This window comes from Drosophila santomea, chromosome X (assembly GCF_016746245.2).
Source record: "Drosophila santomea strain STO CAGO 1482 chromosome X, Prin_Dsan_1.1, whole genome shotgun sequence".
Lineage (NCBI taxonomy): Eukaryota > Metazoa > Arthropoda > Insecta > Diptera > Drosophilidae > Drosophila > Drosophila santomea.
Genome location: NC_053021.2, coordinates 21,295,417 through 21,312,661, shown reverse-complemented (window position 1 = coordinate 21,312,661; position 17,245 = coordinate 21,295,417).

Genomic DNA, 17,245 nt, shown 5'->3' with positions numbered 1-17,245 from the left:
ATATATAAGAACTATGTACTTAGAATTGTAGGTTTCTTGAGAAGAACGAAAGAAATATAGAATCACTCTTAAGTTTGAACCCAAAGCGTGAAGTTGTGTTACTGAATCCCATACAAGTGCCTGAACAAAATCTCATACAAAGTGCCGACAGCCGACTATAAGCGAACCACCCAACATCTTTACTGCTGTTATATTCACCTCCCATCATTCGGCCCGAATGGTAATTCGCGCAAAAACAAACTAAGTTCGTGTTAAGTGCTAGAAATATTCTGCACAGTGACGGTTATAACCTTTCGCGATCGAGGCAGACTTCCGGCTACACAAAAAAAATTTTCCGGGTTACGCGAAACAAAAAAAAAAAAAATTTTATTAAAACTGTAGCATATCTACCCTTCCATATATCAAAGAATGGGTATGTCTTAACGTTTGTACATAGTCACATTGTGCCAGACTAAATAAAGACATACAAATACCCAAAATGACCAACAACAATAATATAAGCATTCCAGCGCCCAAGAAATATGATCGAACGCTTATACATAAGCCGATCGCGGAGCCTGGGAATGCTGAGCATGCACTTTGCAGCTCAAGTGGTCAAGCCATACATAAACATATGCATGCCTTCTGCATACATATGTATATGTATAAATGCAATTCAGAAATATATAGAGATAAGCAATATATGTGCGGGTTAGCTGAACCCAAAATCAGCTCAGAAGATTCATTCAAATAAAGAACCATGAAGTGACCGGATCGCTCTCTCTCTCTTTTGACAAAGATATATTATATTAATTACATGGCGATAATATATATATTACATGGCGACCGTGACTTAAAGAACCAAACTGTGAGTGAAATTTTGATTTCTGGCAGTGTATGCAGCGCACCACCCGGAAGGGGAAGACCTCCGCCACAGCCGTCTACATCATAAACGGCAAATTAATAATTTGTACAATCCGGAAGAGAACCCGGACCGAAGTGATTTAATGTGTAAAAAAAATACCGTGTAAATGAATGGCGGATGAGCCAGAATTCGAAAAAGCGGAGCCAAAAAGGCAGAAAGATCCGCCAACATTAAAAGAAGCTTTAGAAAACCCAACAGACGGACCACGCCCACTCACAATAGCTGAGTATCGGGCTCGACAGCAAAAGAAAATAATTAAAAAACATAAAAGAAGTGGCCGTCGGGTCAAGCTTCTCCAACAACGGCGGCTGGTCAAAGAAATGACCCAGCTCGCCAAAGATGAAGAGAACCGGCAACGCTACAAAGAGCGTTTGGAACAAATTGAAGAAAAACTTCGCACTGGTGCGAAGTAACGCAAACGGGCTGCAAATTTTGCCAATGCCCCAATTTGCCTAAACAAGGCAGCCGAAAAACGCTACAAAGAGCGCATCCAAGAAGACAAGTTTCCAAGTTTCGCAAGGTGCGAAATAACGCAAACGGGCTGCAAAATTTTGCCAATGCCCCAATTTGCCTTAGTTTTTAACTTCTAAATTCAAGCCGATGCGGGAAACCGCTGCTTGAAAAATACTAATCTCTGTTAGGCTTTTACTAACAAATGTGGTTGGATTTTTAATTTTTTTTTTTAAAATTTGTAATTAAATCTGTAAGCCAACCACATTAACTCACACACTAACTTTTTCACACTCAAAAAAAAAGGTTTTGGTACAATGACAAGCGTAAAATAAAAAAAAAAAGAGAAAATTTTAATTTTATTTTCATTGATTTCGTAGAAGAAATAGAATATCTAATTTTTTTTTTCTTTTAATGAAGGGTTCCATTGAATACATAATTTAAAATGGGATGGTTTAGCTCTAGCAAGGAGGCAAGTGACAACACTGCCAATGTAGTAAATGAGGTAAAAATAATCGATCATAGGGAAGATATTGAATCCTTGCGACTTTTACTACTAATTATAACAGTAGTTCTAGTTCTACAATTTTTGCTTACACTTTATGTTAAGCATAATAAAATTATAAAAAAAAGATATGTCAGCAGGGCCAACCATCTAGATCTGGTTTAAAAAAAAAAAAAGAAATGATCAAGAAGCTACAATCTAAGAATGGAATGGAGCGAAATAGCGAAACGCATTGACGACTTTCGCTATAGATTTGACAAATCTTACAAATGCATTAATAGAGATGCAGTAATTAAACCAGAGACCCTAAAAAGCCACACAGAAATTGTAGTAGGCGAATATAATAATATAGTTACTTTAGTAAATAACTATAAAAATAGATTCACACCTGAGCACTGCAACAAATGTCTAAGGGTAATAAAATCCCTTAATACAAGATTAAATAATATCAAAAACAGGAGACATATTGCAATTAACGTGCCAGAAAGCCTAGATCAATTGGTGGAATTCGATCCTGACCAGTTCAAAGGGCTAGATGAATCTATTCAAACAGGCGACGCTGAATCCGATAGTGACATTGAAACACTAGAGGAAAGCGATCAAATCGAATTTAAGCCTGAACCAATAACAATTTCCGAAATGGCTCAGACAGTAACAGAATTCATCAGGCTAGCCACATCTCTGATACCAGAGTTTGATGGTAGGCATGAAAATCTGCAAAGCTTCTTAGACGCTCTAGGTCTATTAGACAGCTTAAAGGGCGCTCATGAGACAACAGCCGTAAGCCTTATAAAAACAAAACTTAAAGGCCATGCTAGGAATCTCATCAGTAATGAGCAAACAATTAATGAAATTATTGCCCAACTGTCGACTGCAGTAAAAGGAGAATCGGTAGAAGTCATATCTGCCAAGCTCCTCAATCTGCAACAGAAAAACAAAACGGCCAACCAGTACACCCAAGAGGTGGAAAAACTGACGAAGGCCCTTGAAGGCGCCTATATCAGTGAAGGTATCAGCCAATCCATTGCAAATAAATACAGCACTACAGCAGCTGTAAAGGCCATGACACAAAATTGCTCCATCGATAAAGTTAAACTTATCATGCAAGCAGGCACATTCACAAACATGAATGAAGCCATCTCCAAATTTGTCAACTCTTGCACCGAGATAACAGGTCAAAGTAACACTGTTCTCCATTATCGACGAGGTGCAAATAACAATAATAGAGGAGGCCGAGGTTATAATCGTGACAGAAATAACTACCACAACAATTACAACCGAGGTAGCAGTTACAACAATAATAACTATAATTACCGTGGAGGAAGACGAGGTCAAAACCAAGGAAGAGGCCGAGTTAACTCCAATCAGAGCAATAACAACAACAATGTGAGGATGTTGCAAAATACGTCGGAAAACTCACAGAACCCTTTAGGAAACAATCAATAAATGCAAAAGTTCATACCATCAATTATAGTCTTAATACATTCGTAACCTTCTATAATCATTCAACTGAAAATAAACTAACATTCCTCATAGATACGGGTGCAGAAATCTCACTTTTAAAAGTAAATTCTGATAACTTCAAAATTCACGATGAAAAAATAATAAACATCGAAGGCATAGGCCAAGGCGTAATAAAATCTCATGGAACAACCTCAATAGAACTTCGATCAACAAAATATATTATTCCACATGAATTTCATTTGGTAGACTCAAATTTTTCAATACCATGTGATGGAATAATAGGAATTGACTTTATAAAAAAATTCAATTGCCAACTAGATTTCAAACCAAGTGAAGACTGGCTTATAATTAGACCCAAAAATTTAAAATATCCAATATACGTTCCGATAACATATAGCGCAGGCAACAATACAGTCCTTCTGCCAGCCAGATCACAAGTTATTCGAAAAATAGACATTAATACCGTAAATGATTACATTTTCGTTCCTAATCAGGAAATACATAATGGAATTTATATTGCAAATACAATAGCAGCATCCAAACATGTATACATTCGACTTCTAAACACAACTAATTTCGACCAATTGGTCAAAGTAAACGAAATCCAATATGAAAACCTAAAAGATTACGACATTCATAACATCGATCCAGAAAATAGAAGCGAACAAGTACTTTCCAAACTAAAGAAAAATTTTCCAGAGCAATTTAAAAGCCAATTAACTGAATTATGCACAAAGTATAGTGATGTGTTCGGACTGGAAACCGAACCAATATCAACAAATAATTTTTATAAACAAACATTAAGACTTAAAGATGATGAACCCATTTATATAAAAAACTACAGAAGTCCGCATAGCCATATTGATGAAATTCAAAAACAAGTAGGAAAATTAATAAACGACAAAATCGTAGAACCGTCTGTATCCGAGTACAACAGCCCACTCTTGTTAGTTCCGAAAAAATCATTACCGAATTCAGAACAAAAGAAATGGCGATTAGTAATTGACTATCGTCAAATCAATAAAAAACTTCTTTCTGATAAATTTCCACTCCCAAGAATTGATGACATTTTAGATCAACTTGGTCGAGCTAAATACTTTTCATGCCTTGACTTGATGTCAGGTTTTCATCAAATAGAACTTGAAGAAAACTCAAGAAACATAACATCATTTTCAACAAGCAATGGCTCATATCGCTTCACGCGATTACCATTTGGACTTAAAATAGCACCAAATTCATTCCAGAGAATGATGACCATATCATTCTCCGGTTTGGAACCTTCTCAGGCATTCCTTTATATGGATGACTTAATGGTGATAGGATGTTCCGAAAAACACATGATTAAAAACCTAACTGATGTTTTTAATGTATGCAGGAAATATAACCTAAAGTTGCATCCAGAAAAATGTTCATTTTTCATGCATGAAGTGACCTTCCTAGGCCACAAATGCACTGATAAAGGAGTTTTGCCAGATGACAAGAAATTTGACGTCATCAAAAATTATCCTGTCCCTCATGATGCGGAGAGCGCAAGACGATTTGTAGCATTCTGCAACTATTATCGTCGATTTATAAAAAACTTCGCCGACTATTCACGGCACTTAACTAGATTATGTAAAAAGAATGTCCCTTTTGAATGGTCAAACGAATGCCAAAACGCATTCGAATACCTTAAAGAAAAGCTTATGCACCCCACGTTATTACAATATCCTGATTTTCGCAAAGAATTTTGCATTATAACAGATGCTAGTAAACTAGCTTGCGGAGCGGTTCTAACTCAGAACCGTGAAGGGATTCAACTCCCAATAGCTTATGCATCTCGTTCATTTACAAAAGGGGAAAGCAACAAGAGTACAACGGAACAAGAACTCACGGCAATTCATTGGGCAATTACCCACTTTAGACCATACATTTATGGCAAACATTTCACTATTAAAACGGACCATGGACCATTAACGTATCTATTCTCTATGACTAATCCCAGTTCCAAATTAACTCGCATGCGGCTAGAGCTTGAAGAATACGACTTCACTGTAGAATACCTAAAGGGGAAAGATAATTTCGTAGCAGACGCACTTTCGCGTATAAATATAAAAGAATTAAAAGACATGCAACATAAAGTCCTGAAAGTCACTACCAGGCAACAAAGTAGACAGGATAAAAACTGTACAGTATCAAATAAGGAACTATTGCCTAGGCAAAGTATCCAAAATGTATCCAAGCACAACGTACATGAAGTCATAACAAATGATGAAGTACGAAAAGTAGTGACCTTGCGAATAACTGAATCTATTTGTTTACTAAAACGAGGAAATAAAGTTATTGCAAGAATTGAAGTTGACGATTTATATACCAATGGAATTCTAGATTTAGATCAGTTCTTCCAAAGGCTTGAAACGCAAGCCGGTATACTAAAGATCAGCCAACTCAAATTGGCACCGAGTGAAAAAATCTTTGAATCCATTTCAATAGATGCTTTCAAGCAGATGGGCAACAAGAAATTAAAATCATTGAGAGTAGCGCTACTCCAGCCGGTGACCATTATACAAAATGAAAAAGAGATACAATCAATACTGTCTACATTCCATGACGATCCAATTCAAGGAGGTCATACAGGCATTACAAGAACGCTAGCAAAAAATTAAAAGACACTACTATTGGAAAAATATGACTCGTCATATAAAAGAGTACATACGTAGATGTCATAAATGCCAAATGTCGAAGACAACGACACACACAAAGACCCCAATGACTAAAACAGAAACCCCAGCAAATGCTTTCGATATAGTGATAGTGGACACCGTTGGTCCACTACCGAAATCAGAATATAACAATGAATACATCGTCACACTAATATGTGATTTAACGAAATATCTGGTAGCCATACCTGTTGCGAACAAGAGCGCAAATACAGTCGCAAAAGCTATATTCGAAAATTTTATACTAAAGTACGGTCCAATGAAGACGTTCATTTCGGACATGGGTACCGAGTATAAAAACAAAGTAATTTTAGACATGTGTAAATATATGAAGATTGAAAATCTCACATCCACAGCATATCGTCACCAGACTTTAGGGACAATAGAACGAAGTCATAGAACATTCAATGAATACATTCGTTCGTACATTTCTGCTGATAAAACTGATTGGGACGTTTGGATACAATATTTCACATATTGTTTCAACACAACACCATCAGTCATGCATGAGTACTGTCCATATGAACTAGTCTTTGGTAGATTACCAAGACAGTTCGCAGATTTTAATAAAATAAATAGAGTAGAACCACTTTATAATGTAGAAGATTACTCTAAGGAAATAAAATTTAGATTAGAAATAGCATACAACAGAGCTAGACTTATGTTAGAAAAAGCTAAGTCTTATAGGAAACAAAACTACGATAAGAAATCGTTAGATTTTGAATTAAAAGTAGGAGATAAAGTAAGTCTAAGAAACGAAGCGGGTCATAAGTTAGATCCAGCATATTTAGGTCCTTATACGGTAGAAACCATAGAAGATAGGGATAACATTATAATTAAAGATAACAAGAATAAGAAACAAAAAGTACATAAGGATAGGTTAAAAATATATAATCGATGAAACGTTTCATTAAAGAAAAGGTCTGATCAACCCCAAAAAAAAAAAATACATAAAAATACAAAAAAAAAATATATATTCTTCTAAGAAATTTAAACTTAAAACATAACGTAATTCAATTTAAAACTTTACTTGTCATTACACACAAATGCCTTTACCCTCGAGACAGAGCATTACTAATAATTAAGTATATAATAAGAAACAAATAAATTTCATTTCAATATATAATAAAAAAAAAAACACAATAAATTCACACTAAAACTAAATGACTACATGTATTACGTCATTTCTTTAAAAAGGGAGGTGTAGCATATCTACCCTTCCATATATCAAAGAATGGGTATGTCTTAACGTTTGTACATAGTCACATTGTGCCAGACTAAATAAAGACATACAAATACCCAAAATGACCAACAACAATAATATAAGCATTCCAGCGCCCAAGAAATATGATCGAACGCTTATACATAAGCCGATCGCGGAGCCTGGGAATGCTGAGCATGCACTTTGCAGCTCAAGTGGTCAAGCCATACATAAACATATGCATGCCTTCTGCATACATATGTATATGTATAAATGCAATTCAGAAATATATAGAGATAAGCAATATATGTGCGGGTTAGCTGAACCCAAAATCAGCTCAGAAGATTCATTCAAATAAAGAACCATGAAGTGACCGGATCGCTCTCTCTCTCTTTTGACAAAGATATATTATATTAATTACATGGCGATAATATATATATTACAAAACTACCACCCCGGCATTAATAGATCATGCTCTGAGTTGTAAGGTACGACCGCAGCTCGCCCTTCAACTGAAGTGTGTGTTACCGGATCCCAAGTAGCCAAAAAGTAAAAAGGAGTAAATCTGGACCACCAGGAAGGATACAGATCAACATTTTAATGTAAGAAAAGATTAAAAAAAAAAATATATATAGACATTTTTTAAACAAATATTAAGAATCTTGAATACAAAAATAGATGAGAAAAAAATACCAAACTTACAACAGACAAATTGTTGTAGAAAAAAAAATAAGCTAATTTTCCACCCTCAAAAAAAATATAAAACATTTATCAAATTCAAAATCAATAAGTAAAAGTGAACTCTAACATAAAGTGAATTAAGAAAAAAAAAATTTTAAAGAAAATATTTATCTTGTTTTGTGAAGAGTAGAAATTTATTATGTCAAACCCTAATAACCTAGTTAGACCCCCCATCTTAAACGCGAGTTATAAGGGTTCACCCGATACCCCTAGACACCACAGAGCTGCATCCGCTCTAATTCCACTTTTCGGCCAGATCAGCACTTTAAGTAAACAAATATGTAAGAGTTGAGAATAACTAGAGAGTAGAAATAAACACTCATTCTGAAAATCGAAGGCAAAACGAACAGACGTTTAATTTCTCTAAATAAAATCCAATTTAAATACCAAACTCGAAGACACTCTGCAACGCCCAGCAACCTCTATCAACCCACAACTTCATAGGAACAATTTACAAATACTTATTCGGTACTTTAGATCAAGAAGATAAAGAAGAATTACAACAACAAATAACCGACATCTCTAAGAATAATGTACAAATAAACGAACTCAACCACGTAATAGAAGTCATTAATCAAGGAATCGAACTGACTAATCATTTAAATCATAATTTTGAAGGAGAACAAATGATAGCTTTAATAATTTTCAACTTACAACAATTCACTGAATATATTGAAGACATAGAGCTTGGCTTGCAATTAACACGCTTAGGTATCTTTAACCCAAAACTTTTAAAACACGATTCGTTAATCCACGTCAATTCTGAAAAACTTCTTAATATCAAAACTTCAGCCTGGCTTAAATCTGATACTAACGAAATTCTGATAATATCCCACCTTCCAAGAGACATAGTCAAAACACCAGTTTTTGAAATAATCCCATACCCAGATGAAAAAAGTAACATACTTACCGAAACAATGCATGACAAATATTTTTCACACAATAATCAAACTTACACGGCAAGTTCTCAAAGCTTGGTTATAAATAAATGTATAACTGGTATACTAAACCAGGTCCCAAAACAATGTAGAAGTTAACTAAGTTAACCGGACTGATCGTCCGCACACCAGCACCGGTCAAATTGCTGACCAAGCATTTGGCCGGAAGCTCGTGCATAGCCGGCAGAAGCTCTGCGCATTGGCAGAGGCCGCTATGATGTTTTTCCCTTTGTTAGCTTATATTCAGTTCGTTTTTGTCATTCAAAGAATAAAGAGCAATCGCTCATAAAACTTACTCCGGCCACTGTCGTTATCATTATAAATTACCATAGCTATCTGAGTCCCTAGGCCAGAAGCCAAAAGGAAGACAGTCATCTTCCCAACATAATCAGCGTAACTCTTCAAGTGAACTTACTACCTCCTACTCCCGTATGAGGAGCACCTGAAGATAATCAGCTAACCGACAACATACCAGTGACAGCGGCGAGAGATCACCTCTACGGCTCTTCACACTTACCTTGACTACCAGTGACCCAGTGACTGCGGCGAGGGATCCCCTCTGCAGCACCCCACACTTATATTAATTGGCACCCAACTCCAGGAACCCACACCACCACCCTGAATCATGTAAGTGGGATTCTCAACTTAAACACTACTCCAAACTGCGTCTAGAATTTTAAAATATTTAAAATATTTGTGCGAGTTACATAAATAAATTAAGAAAATCGGCATTTCCACTACAATTAACGTTTATAGGTGTTGCGAATTAAAATTATGTTACTGTTATGAAGTTTAAATATCGAATTTTGATTTGTGGTTGACTTTGCAATTCATATTGTGTGCATTTCATTCCGCCTTCGCACATCCGCGGGACACTGTCGTTTCATTCGAAATTTAATTCGCTACATTGGCTTCACAGCCCTTTCAAGCTGTTGTTGTTGCCCACTCCACTTTGTGCGCATTTCGTTCCATTTTTGTACATCAGCGGGACACTGTCGTTTCAGTTAAACTCAAGCTCACTACATTGGCTCCGCAGCCCTCCCAAGCTTTGTTGTTTTTGACCCACTCCACTTCGCTACCCGATACTGGCGCATGCATTGCTGTGACAATTTTGTGCCTTTTATTTATCTCTTTGTCTTTACCGTGGCAATTTTTGTCTTTGTATATTTGTTTGCCTTATTGGAGACCCGCTCCCCGCAGGCCCTTCACCTTATCGTTACTTAGCTAGGCAGTGGCTCTGCTCGTTGAGTCTTCATCCAATGCCTTCAAAACGGCGACTCAGCCCCCGCGACCCCCTTGCCGTACTGTTTGGCCCCACGGGCACAACGGCCTGAGTATTCACATACACAGCTACCCATGAGCGAGTCATTCCGACAATATAGGAATTCTAAAAAGTGCGCTAGCGACTCAGAGTCCGAAAGCGACGATTCGACAGAAAACTCTGTACGTAAAAACACCCCAACTAACGCATTCACTGCATATAAAATGTCTCTCGAAACGGAACAAATTAAAGCTCTCCTAAGGGCATTACAAGAGCAAGCCTTAGAGAGTCAACGCAGGGAGGCTGACTTGCGTAAAACAATTCAAGATCTGGCCGGCCAGGTCGCGGCCATACAGATTGCCCCTGCCCAGGCAGAAGCTCCCCCAATCAAAGTTTACAGACCAGTAGAAATCACCGGACTGGTCCCTTGTGGGGAAACATTGGATGCCGTTAAATGTCTTCCAGACTTTATGGGGACACAGGAGACATACGTCTCCTGGCGGCAAGCGGCAAATGCCGCTTACCATATGTTCAGGAAATATGAGGATAGTTCGCGGCACTATCAAGCTGTGGTCATCATCAGGAGCAAAGTTAAAGGCCCTGCTGATGCAGTTCTGTCGTCCTTTGGGACTATACTGAACTTCGATGCGATCATAAGTCGCCTCGATTTCACGTATAGTGACAAACGCCCGATACACGTTATCGAGCAGGAGCTAGGCACCCTCAGACAGGGAAGCCTGACGCTCCTCCAGTATTATGATGAGGTCGAGAAAAAACTCACCTTACTCACCAATAAGGCGACTATGTCTTATGAAGCGTCGGCAGCAACGGTGCTGTGTGAGAAGTTCCGAGATGATGCTTTGAGAGTTTTTGTCTCGGGGCTCAGGCGCAACCTCACAGACGTGCTATTCGCGGCAAAGCCTAAGGACATGCCGTCAGCGCTCGCCCTGGCGCAAGAAGTAGAGTCCAATCATGAGCGGTACACTTTTGCAACTTCATTTGCACGAAGACAAGAGGATAGGGACCACAAGCAATATCCCAAAGTGCAGGAGCGCCAACAGGCCCCCCCACAAGCCGGCTCGCAGGGAAGTGCTGGGAAGAACCCACACTTTACTAAGCAGCATAGAGCACAGGTGCACTCCGCTCCACGTAGCGACCGAATGGCCCGAGGGAACACGCCAGAACCCATGGACGTTGACCCGTCGTTGTCCAGGATGCAGCCATTTTACGCCCCGGCTTACCCGAAATCGAAGCCGGCCGCGTCTGGCCGTTCGGTCCCACCAAAAAGGCAAGGGGTCAACCATGTTGCCCAGGCCTCTGATGGTTCGGACATGGTTTATAACACCGCAGCCTCCAGTGCAGCAGCTAAAGTCGACGACGATTCCATCCTAGAGTATGACTCGGATACCATTAATTTTTTAGGGGAAAGTCCCTGCTACCCGTCATCAGACGAAGAGTAGCGGGGATCGACATGAAACTACTAATTGATACGGGCGCGGCAAAAAATTTTATCCGACCATTTAAGGGGTTGAAAGGCGTCCGCCCGGTGCAGTCCCCATTTACAATCCATTCGATTCATGGTGTGACTACAATAACTAAGAAATGTTTTGTGTCCATTTTTAATCTTAAAGCTACCTTTTTTTTATTACCAGACTTGACCTCCTTTGACGCGATCGTTGGCCTAGACCTGTTAAAACAGGCTGGCGCGTCGCTTTGCCTAGCTTCCGGCAAGCTCAAATGGGGCTCCGGAGCAGAGCAAATTGACTTTCATACTTGCCCCGATGTCAATTTCACCAAAGTAGATTGCTCGGACGCACCGCCCTCAATTAAGGGTGCTTTTTTAAAAATGCTCGGGAATAGGAAAAAAGCTTTTGCTGATCCTAATGAGGCTCTTCCTTACAATACGTCGGTGGTAGCCACCATCCGGACGGTTGATGAGGAGCCCATTTATGCCAAGTTATACCCATATCCCATGGGAGCAGCTGACTTCGTCAACGGCGAAATTCAGGAGCTGCTTAAAAATGGCATAATCCAAAAGTCAAAGTCCCCCTACAATAACCCAATATGGGTCGTAGACAAAAAGGGCACTGACGATGCGGGCAATAAAAAAATGCGCTTGGTACTGGACTTTCGAAAACTTAACGAAAGGACGGTACCAGACAGATACCCCATGCCAAATATCTCTATGATATTGGGGAATCTCGGCAAGGCCAAATACTTCACGACCCTCGATCTGAAGTCTGGCTACCACCAAATCACGCTCGCAGAACGCGACCGTGAAAAGACATCGTTCTCAGTGAACGGAGGGAAGTATGAGTTCCGAAGGCTGCCATTCGGACTCAGGAATGCTGCAAGCATCTTCCAAAGAACAATTGACGATATTCTGCGAGAGCAGATCGGAAAGTTCTGCTACGTTTACGTCGATGACGTCATCATCTTTTCGGAAGATGAAAACGCCCATGTCAAGCATGTAGATTGGGTTCTGAAGAGCCTGTACGATGCTAACATGAGAATATCGGCAGAAAAGTCACGTTTTTTTAAGAAAAGCGTGAGCTTCCTGGGGTTCATCGTCACCAACAATGGGGCGGCGACTGACCCAGAAAAGGTTAAGGCCATAAAGGAATTTCCGGAACCCAAAACGTATTTGAGGTAAGGTCATTCTTGGGCTTAGCCAGCTATTATCGTTGCTTTATCAAAGACTTCGCATCAATAGCTAGGCCCATTTCAGACATATTGAAGGGCGGGAACGGTAGTGTTAGCCGACACAGGTCCAGGAGTATCCAGGTAGAATTTTCCGAAGCGCAACAACGTGCCTTCGAAAAGCTACGCAATATCCTGGCGTCTGAGGACGTCATCCTGAGATACCCTGATTACAAAAAAGCGTTTGATCTAACGACAGACGCTTCGGCCTACGGCATTGGCGCAGTGCTGTCCCAAGAGGGACGTCCCATTACAATGATCTCAAGGACATTGTCTGACAGAGAGGTTAACTATGCTACCAACGAAAGGGAGCTGTTAGCCATAGTCTGGGCACTGGCTAAGTTGCGGCACTACCTGTATGCGGTTAAAGAGATAAACATCTTTACCGATCACCAACCTCTGACATTCGCGGTATCGGAGTCCAATCCGAACGCCAAAATTAAGAGATGGAAAGCACGCATCGATGAGTCCGGCGCACGAATTTTTTACAAGCCTGGGAAAAACAACCTCGTTGCAGATGCCCTCTCGAGACAACAACTCAACGTTGTTGAAGAGCAAGAACCGGAGTCGTGCGCGGCCACGATTCACAGCGAACTTTCGCTTACGCACACGATCGAGTCCACGGACAAACCCGTGAATTGCTTCCAGAACCAGATAATTTTGGAAGAGGCGCGCTCCCATTGGAAACGCACTTTTATATTATTTGGGAATAAGAGGCGGCACTCGATCAATTTCTCGTGCAAACAAGCTTTGCTGGAGGAACTCGCCAACATCATTATCCCTAATGGTGTAAACGCCTTCCACTGTGATCTTCACACGCTGGCGCTAATCCAGGACGACGTAGTTCGACAATTTCCAGCCACGAAATTCTGGCATTGTAAGAATAGGGTCACCGACATCTTCGCGATGCAAGAGAGAAAAGAAATCCTCACCGTCGAGCACAACAGAGCTCACAGGTCGGTCCAAGAAAACGTGAAACAAGTACTCTCCGAGTACTACTTCCCGAAAATGACCAAATTGGCAAGCGAAATAGCAGCCAATTGCAAAACTTGCGCAAAGGCGAAGTATGACAGACATCCGAAGAAGCAGGAGCTCGGTGAGACACCAGTCCCGACCCATGTAGGAGAAATATTGCACATCGATATTTTCTCAACGGATAAAAAATACTTTCTCACCTGCGTTGACAAGTTTTCTAAATTCGCCATGGTACAGCCGATTCTGTCTAGAACCATAGAGGATTTGAAAGCACCCCTTTTACAACTTATGAATGTTTTCCCCAAAGCCAAAACCATCTACTGCGACAATGAACCATCATTGAAATCGCAGACAATAGTGGCTATGCTGGAAAACCATTTTGGCGTCAGCATTTCGAATGCACCGCCCCTACATAGCGTCTCAAACGGACAGGTGGAACGATTCCACAGCACGTTAATTGAGCTCGCCAGATGCCTAAAAATCGACAAAGGCATAAGTGACACAGTGGAATTGGTCTTGCTGGCCACAGCCAGATATAACAAGTCCATCCACTCTGTCATCAATAAAAAACCGGCCGAAGTCATGCGGGCAGATCCAGACGATCCACATACCGATGTCCAAGAAAAAATCAAAAACGCCCAGATTTTGACAAGAAAACGAGAGAACGCTTCTCGGCAGAACAGAGTGTTCCAGGTCGGCGACAAAGTCCTAGTAAAGTCAAACAGACGATTAGGCAACAAACTTACTCCTTTATGTGAGGAGAAGACCATCGAGGCAGACTTGGGGACCACAGTCCTTATTAAAGGGAGGGTGGTCCATAAAGACAACCTCAAGTGACCCAAGCAGAGCCTAGCTGCGGCTCCCTCGGAGGCACACTTTTATTCTTCCAATTTGTAGCCACTCGGCATAAGTTTTTTCATTGTTTTTATAGCCGCTTGACATAAGTTTTTTATTTTTAGCCACTTGGCATATTTTTTATATATTTTCGCTATTATTGGTGGTGGGCAACTCCATTCCGAACAAGTAGTAATTTATCACACACGTTACAGGTCGCTCCCAACGCTCCTTCTTTGTTTCCTGGCCACGACGTCGGCCCACATTACTGACTATTCCCGAGCGAATTACATTCCCGTCATTGACGGTAAAGTCTTAGTCTGGGAGGAATACGCCTACGTCAGACACTCGGCTAACCTCTCCGAGTATAGGCGGGTAATTGACGAAACCGACAGCATGCTCGGTATGTTCCCCCAGTCCCATATGAAGAAGCTCCTGAGCGTTGATATCGCTCACCTCCGTGACATGCTTGATTCTTTGAGCATCCATCACAGAGTGGCAAGGAGCCTAGACTTCTTGGGAACTGCGTTAAAAGTTGTCGCAGGGACACCTGACGCGGAAGACTTCGAGAAAGTCAAGTTCACTGAAGCGCGGCTTGTTGATGCACACAATAGCCAAATCGAAATAAACACCAAAACACAAATTCGAATTAACGAACTCACTGATACCATAAATAAACTTTTGAAAATTTCCAAAAGCGCTCAGATTGATACAGGTCACCTGTATGAAACACTTTCTACTCGCAACAGAATCATTGTAATGGAATTGCAAAACTTAATGCTCACTATAACCCTCGCTAAAATTAACGTAGTGAGTCCAATCTTCTTGGACCACGCAGATCTGGAGAGTGTTTGGGGCGAGGAGCCCACCAACACCCCCATAAGGGAGATTTTGTCCGTTGCGTCTGTAAAAGTCCTACAATCCCTTAACATCTTACACTTTATTATTAAATTCCCCAAGATTATCATGGCGTGCAACAAAGTCACTATCCTTCCAGTGGTACACCACGATACGGTGTTAAGGCTGAAAGATAATGTGGTAGCAGAGTGCAACAGAGAAATACGCACAGTAAAGAATTGCTCCATAACACCAGGGGCAACATTTTGCCAGTTATCTTCAGTGAGCTCGTGTGCCCAGGAGCTCCACGCTGGGGTCGTAGCACATTGCGACACACAGCAGAGTGATCTACATCCGATCACCTACGTCGACGAAGGAATAATCGTCATCAATGACAGACCAGCACTCGTGCGTGTGGACAATGGAACGGCCATCCACATTAGAGGCACGCACCTCATAACATTCATTGAGAGTGCCATGGTCAACGAGACCGTCTTCTTTAATCATGACATGGTCCAGAATAGGGCGCCGGGGGTGGCTAATTCCCCAGTCCTTAATATCTCGATGAAACACGAGATCCTGAGCCTCCCATACCTTCACCGTTTAAGTGAAAAGAACTTGGAGCAAATCAGGAACTTCGAGAAAGACGTCGACGGATACCGACTAAGTCAGATAGCGCTAGTTGCAGGAGCAATTTTCTGCGCTCTTATCTGCATCGGTTTAACCTGGCAGCGAACCACTAGGGCCAAGAAATCTACAGCCCAACTGAAGGAAGTTCTCGCCCAAATAGGGTCAGCCGAGGGCGGCCTTAATCTTGAGGAGGGAATAGTTAACTAAGTTAACCGGACTGATCGTCCGCACACCAGCACCGGTCAAATTGCTGACCAAGCATTTGGCCGGAAGCTCGTGCATAGCCGGCAGAAGCTCTGCGCATTGGCAGAGGCCGCTATGATGTTTTTCCCTTTGTTAGCTTATATTCAGTTCGTTTTTGTCATTCAAAGAATAAAGAGCAATCGCTCATAAAACTTACTCCGGCCACTGTCGTTATCATTATAAATTACCATAGCTATCTGAGTCCCTAGGCCAGAAGCCAAAAGGAAGACAGTCATCTTCCCAACATAATCAGCGTAACTCTTCAAGTGAACTTACTACCTCCTACTCCCGTATGAGGAGCACCTGAAGATAATCAGCTAACCGACAACATACCAGTGACAGCGGCGAGAGATCACCTCTACGGCTCTTCACACTTACCTTGACTACCAGTGACCCAGTGACTGCGGCGAGGGATCCCCTCTGCAGCACCCCACACTTATATTAATTTAGATACAGTAAAACTCATTCTGATTTCGAAATAAAATATGTAAAGCCTAATATAATTACAACTTGGAACCTTCCCAAGACTATCCTAAGCCAAAATTGTATCAATAGAGAAACTATAATAGATGGCAATAACATGATAAAAGCATTTAATTGTTCTGTTCAACTAGAAGAAATGTTAATTACCAACACAATGTAAGACTATACTCAAACTATCTATGTAAATAATAATGTAACAAAACTCGAACCACTCAAATACATTCAGAAAAGAAAAGAAACAACACAATCAGACGAATAATATATTTCAAGTAATAACACTTATAACATTAATCATAATTGTTATAATTGCATTATTGTACACTATTTATAAATATAAGACTATACCCCAAAAATTAATTGTAAAATTCAAAAATCAAACT